The sequence below is a fragment of the Lygodium microphyllum genome, unplaced genomic scaffold (genome assembly GCF_053477565.2).
Source record: "Lygodium microphyllum isolate KBCC unplaced genomic scaffold, Lygodium_microphyllum_v1.1.10 scaffold_31, whole genome shotgun sequence".
Lineage (NCBI taxonomy): Eukaryota > Viridiplantae > Streptophyta > Polypodiopsida > Schizaeales > Lygodiaceae > Lygodium > Lygodium microphyllum.
The window spans coordinates 16,111,921-16,118,565 of record NW_028229514.1 but is presented as its reverse complement, the minus strand read 5'-3'; the positions used below and the strand labels follow the sequence as shown (position 1 = coordinate 16,118,565).

General features: G+C 39.9%; 1 pseudogene; it reads left to right on the top strand.

The window, feature by feature from the left end:
- The first annotated feature begins 5,257 nt into the window (after positions 1-5,257).
- LOC148009357 (germin-like protein 8-2 pseudogene) lies at positions 5,258-5,962 on the top strand (annotated as a pseudogene).
- Positions 5,963-6,645: the final 683 nt, after the last annotated feature.

The following is a 6,645-nucleotide window of genomic DNA, read 5'->3' as shown; positions in this document are numbered from 1 at the left end:
GATTTGGAACACTAATTGCAACACTAATAGCGATGTGTGCAGTAAATTTGTGACGCTAATAGCAACGGTTACAGGGGAAAAACATTTATGGTAGGACAGCAAGCTACCATGCCACAAATAGCACTAAGTGCTTTATTTGGGCCATACAAAAGAGTTATAGTCAAGTGTACAATGCTCGTCTCCATGAAGGAAAAGTGTACTTGAATCTATGAGACTGATAGATAAAATAAATACAAGATCACGTAATAAAAGCAATGGTACAATCATGGCAAGCTACAAAGGATGATAATAAGATAGTGTATAGAAAATGCCTATATAAATCACATGACAAAAAAAGAGGAGGATGTGCGCTCCACGGATGAAAGGGTGAGCTATAGATCCTCGCCATCCGAAAGCTCATCCTGCTACAAAGGAGCATTAAACAGACTCTACAAAAAAAGAAAAAACTACACATCAGTCCACCATATAATAATGCATTTCAATTAAAATGATTAACTACAGAGAAGAAATATGAGTGACTAATGGGCCACCGCATCCATACAATCGGTCAATCAATATAGTGAGACCGTGTCTCTCTGCATATCAAGTCTCTAGGCCAATGGAATTAGGGTTTGCAATGGAGTGCTGTACAGAAAACAAAATACAACTGTTAAAAACACAATTGTTAGTATAAGGGATATTGCAAAAAAATAAGTAGAACAAAATAAAAACTTACAAAGTTCTCTAGATAAGTTCTATGGCCGCCACTCCCAAGATGATGGACCACTCCTGCCTCCAATCGTGCCCTCGTCGCCTCATGCGTTGCTGTCTCCAATATCCTAGATAATTTGTAGCCTCCTCCATGAGTTGGTGCCAGTCATTTACGTTCAGCCACTTGGGCTTTGAGGCCCCACTCATCGTCTGTGTGGCATGTACGCACACATGCACTCCCATTATCCATCCTATGGAAAACCTATCTCCTGCTGCGGGTATCTGAAACTCCTCATCCAAGGATGCTACTATGTAGTCCTTGCTCCCCTTCAGTATGTTCTTCCAATGATCCAAGACGTTGTGCTGAAAAAATTGTTGGCACAACTCTCTCATACGAGCCATCACTCTCCTCCCCTCATCATTCATGATGATGGCTCCGGTCCTATCATCTACAACCTATCCATACCCCTCTAGGATATGCATAAGATTTGTCCTCTCCAACCTACGACTATGCTCTTGGGCATATCTATGAGACCATGTACATTTGGTATACCTACAAGGATAGTATCTCTCGAGGTAGCACCCATAGGGGTGTCATTTGCAAATGACTGAGTAAAAGTTAGAGTGACTAGAGTGGATGTCTCCATAGGTGTGAAAAATCCCATAGGTGACTCAGCATGATGAGACGGAGACACTACGTTGGCACCCCCACAACAACCACATGAGCCACGCTCTCTCGAACCTATACGAGAATGAGGAGTAGCACCCGTATCCTGAGGCTCGGACCTACAGTCTGTAAAGTCTATTATGCTATGCATGGGAACGAGGGAGTAGCTACCCTATGTCAGAGTGTTTTTCGTCCCATGGTATTGCACCAAACCACTACTACTACTAGTACTCGCCTTCTCAAACACACCAAAGGTGCACCTTTAACAATATATATATATATATATGTGTGTGTCTCTCTCTCTCTCTCTTTTCTACTACTACTACTACAAATAAGAAAAGAAGAGATTAGAGAGCTACTACTACTACTACTATTACTACTAGCACTACAAACAAGAAAATAAGAAATTAAAGAACTACTACTACTACTACTACCACTACAAACAAGAAAAGAAGAAATTAAAGAACTACTACCACTACTACTACTACCACTACAAACAAGAAAAGAAGAAATTAAAGAACAAGATCTTACTCTCTCTTTGTTTTTTATCCATTCATTCTCCTCTCTCCCTTCCTCTCTCTCTTTCTCTCTTTCTTTATTATATTTCATGTTTATTCCCTCTCTCTCTTGTTCCTTCTTTCTTTTTCTCTCTTCCTCTCCCTCTCTCATTTCCTCTCTTTCTCTCTCAGTACACATCATTTTTAACAAAAACAAGTAAAACAAAAAGAGAAAAAACAAAAACAAACCAAGAGGGAGCAATGCACTCACTGCAAAGGTCCAAGGATGGATTCAGCAGCTCCTCTTCACGACGGCGGCTCCTCTTCATCCTTCGTGCAATTCCTCCTCTTCTTCACAAATGGCGGCAGCGGCGGTGCTAAACTTTCCTTCTCCCTCTTTCTCTCTTTCTCTCCCTCTCCCTCTCAAATGCAGGATGCAGTTCACTCTCTCTTTTCCTCCCTCTTTTGCTCTTTTGCACAAAATACCGTGCTTCACTTTTTTTCGTCTAAGTACCATCGCTATTTACGTCGCATTTGTGATGCAAATAACGACGCTGTTAATTTGCATCGGAAATGATCGTTACTATTCTCCTATATCCTTGTAGTGATAGATTACCATAGTAGTCTATGTGGGTCTTTCTCTATCCAACCAAACATGCAAGTGTAGTAGCTACTAGGATCACGAGTTGCATAGAAGTACTTGCTAATATAAGGGGCCCAATGAATGCCATGTCACAATGCGTGTTGTTAAAATATGCAAAAGGAGCTACCATTGTTGGTCTTTTATCTAGGAAATCCAACCAATGACATAGAAGCCACATACCCGTGGCAAATACACTTTCATTAGTGTATGGGTTTTAAGCTTTTAGTTCTTACATTCAAGCTAAGAAGTGAAACCCCACTAACAAGAGCAAATTCTTACAAGTTAAATAGTAATTATAATCTTTACTTGCCAAAGGATATGTTGTATTGAGGAGGTCTCGCTTGTGTATGTGTTTGGTTTTACATTTTCATATACACTACACACAAGGACAAGTAAGATAAGTCTTAAAGGATCTCATTAGCATATGATAATGTGGTGCTATTTTCCTTATTCACTCGTAAATATGATATTATAAAGAAAATCTCACAGTTATCATCATTCTAATGCATCATCTTCAAGAAAAAAGATGTCTAATTAGTCTACAATGCAAAGGTCTCTATAAAACAAGTTTATTAAGCTTGTTTCACTTTCCCATATGCACACATGGTTGATGTTCACAAAAGTTAACTACCTCCTTATTTGTTTTCAAATAACCTTGTTTATGTAGTGTAATAGATTTGCATTACAATCAATAAGTACTTTACTATTTTAGAAGATGCGTGCTTGCAAGTGTTAAAACTTAGCTATAGAAATCTTTTGAACTTCTTTTAAACATCCTTAATAACGATTTTGTTAGTACACATGCATGAGTACATATTCCTATATGCATAGATATTTGGAAAGGTTATATCTTGAACATCCATACATATGCATGTCTACACACACATACAAATATCTTCGCATGTGTAACTTACACATATATTGCCCATCCCCTCGAGTTGATTAGTCTAGAATATATGTGTGTATCACATGGGTTCAAAATAAAGTGCTTTTAAAAATACTATTTTTTTACATATAGAAGGGTGTCATATAAAGGAGTTACTTATAGATTTAATCAATAAGGGTTGTGTTCTATTTCCGAGGGTGCACCTTTAAAAAATCATCTAGATATATGTGTATTAAAAGGGTACTAATAAGTACCCTTTCTCTACATACTATAAGGCTATAAAATGATCCCTTTTACTTTACTAAAATTAGGGGTTTTTTGAAAGAATAATTGAAAAACCCCCTTTGTAAATATAATCCTAAAATTTTACTAAGTAAAATACAAATTCCTTTGAATTCACATGGTACCTTACATGTCCTATTAAGTGAACTCCCTCGGTTTTATTCAAGAAAAATTCATGAATAAGGTTATCTATAAACAAGCCTTGAACGCATGTGATACAGAGGATATATATGTAGTGAATCCCTCAGGCCCATCCTCCACTTGCACATATCTATGCACACGTGTACACACACACAGATAGAGTTGTTGAGAAAATTCCTGAACCAAATCAAATATACAGAATATAACATGATAGTTAAATTTTTAAGAGATCTTTATGTATATCTTACTATTAACTTGTGAAATAAAAACTTAAGACTTAGCAAAAGAAGAACTTGAGATGTGTAATTTGAGTAACTTATTTCTTAAGATCTATCCAAATTTCTCTATTATTTTAACACCTTTATAACTATTTCTATGTAAATTTCCTGTGTGGTTATTATATCTGAACTAAGCCTCCACTTTTACCTTGGTACGTCCTTATGATTACATCACCTTGTTACATCGTAGAATATTGTTGCCCATAAGAATAGAACTCTTGACCTTGGGTTTGTTACAACACATTACAAGAATAGCATTAGTTTATCCTACCAATCATATTATTAGATGGGTTAATGATATAAATCAGGCCTAAAATTTGAAGGTTGCAACACCCTTCAAAGGGGGTTTTGCACTTCTAGAGAAAGGTGATACATATATTACCCTTCAAAAGAAAGGTAAGAATTTTAGAAAAATAGTTATATGCCCTTCCAAACTCTTTAAAAAGAAAAGGAGAGGTTCCCTAAGACCTTCTAAATGAAAAGTTGGGTAGCCCCTTCGAATTTGAGGGCTGATATAAATATGAAAATCCCCAAGCTCACATGTTGTGGTGGCCATTTGCCATAGACGGGCCACGCTCATGAAAACATGTTTTCTATCCATTTTGGAAAAACATCGTAGACGTTGGAAAACTTCAATAAACTACCCTTCCCACAAGAAAGCCGATGAGAAACGATTAACTACCAACTCGTAGTTGTAGGCCGGAGCGACTGGAAGCATTCCATGAACGAGTGAAGGACGACTTCATATGTATTTTACATAAGACAAATACTTTTTGCATACAAAGTTAGTTGAAACGTAGATCTCTTATTTTAATGTTATGCAGGCCGGATAAAACCTGCTGTGCGACGAAAAACCTCCCCGCGTGATTGGATCCACAAGAGCATGAAAGACCTGGTAAACAACTCATGACCTGGTATACGGACGATTATCCGCGCATCTAGCGCGTACTACTTATATGGAATCGAAGGCTCCATCTTCCCACCATTCGATCACCGGCGCAGCAGTTGTTCATTCCTAGACGTTAGAAACCCCCATTTGTGCTTGCTGAAAAGCGTGATCTGTTTATACAGTATTCGCTGATCGGAAGAGGTTAACTAGATAGTAGAGAACCATTCGGACCCCTGCTTTCTCATATCTACCGTCCTGCACTCACCATACGCAATACTGTATCCATGGCATCATCACTAAAGCTTGCTATGCTAATTGTAGCTATCACGTTGGCGCAGCAGCTCGTCGACCCGATAACTCGCACTGAGGCGGCGGATGAGGACCCCTTGCAGGACTTCTGCGTGGTTGATCAGTGGGCGCAGGCGGCCGGAATCACAACCGTGAACGGTCTGCTGTGCAAGAATCCCCAACAAGTGGAGGCCAAGGACTTCGCCTCTCCTCTGCTTCGCCAGCAAGGCCAGTTTAACAAGGCGCTCGGCTCCGCTGTGCAGCTGGCGTCGGCCCTCACCTTCCCTGGACTCAACACCCAAGGCCTGTCCGTGGCCCGCATCGACTTCGCGCCCAATGGTGGGCTTAACCCTCCACACGTCCACCCGCGTGCCACCGAGGTTCTCTTCCTTGCCGAGGGCACGCTTGTGGTAGGCTTCGTCTCCACCACCAACAACACCCTCTTCCAGCAGACCCTGTACAAGGGCGATCTCTTCGTCTTTCCCCGCGGCCTCGTCCACTTCCAGATCAACCCGGACAAGAAGAAGCCTGCCCTCGCTATCTCCGCGCTCAACAGCCAGAACCCGGGCACCTCCCAGGTCGCCCCCGCTCTGTTCGCCGCCAAGCCTCCCCTGCCCGAGGACGTGCTCCAGACCGCCTTCGCCATCTACAAGGACGAGGTTTATAGCCTCATTAAAAGCGTCGCCACCACACTGCCGTGATCATGTTAATTCGTGTCACACACACTCAACACATCGTTGCTACACAGTCGAGGTTTACAACCTCATTAAGAGTCGCTACCACACTTTTGGAAATCAGAAAAAGTAATCCATCGATCGAGAGGTCACAGAAAATAAATGTCGCACTGTGTTAACACATTATTGCTATACAAATCAATATTCTTAGGCATTATTGTTAAAGAATCCATATTGTTGCCATTACCTTTCTTCAATAATGTGCCTTATTTTTACACACAACACTTACAAATTTGGAAATCATAAAAAATAAACCATCAAGAAGTCACAAACATATGAGGTTTCATGTTCCATGATTCCTAAGTTTGTTTACGAAAAAATGTATCGAAATGGGAAGCACTTAGAATGTTATGCAAGAAAAACCCTTCTATGCGATATAGTTATCATAAATATCACAATAATCACTATTATTACTACCTTATGGGATTTTTAAACTTCCCTACTACTACTACCGCTACTGCTACTACTGCCACTACTATGATTGTGACTACTACTTTGATTTCTCCTTCTGCTTTGCTACTATTAGTATTATTTTTGCTACAGCCCACTAGATTAGGTGTCACTAGCCAATGTGGCACATATCAAGTCTTTTTGTTAGCGAGCATAGTTTCACCATATAGAAAAGATAGACATATTCAAACAATAAAGAC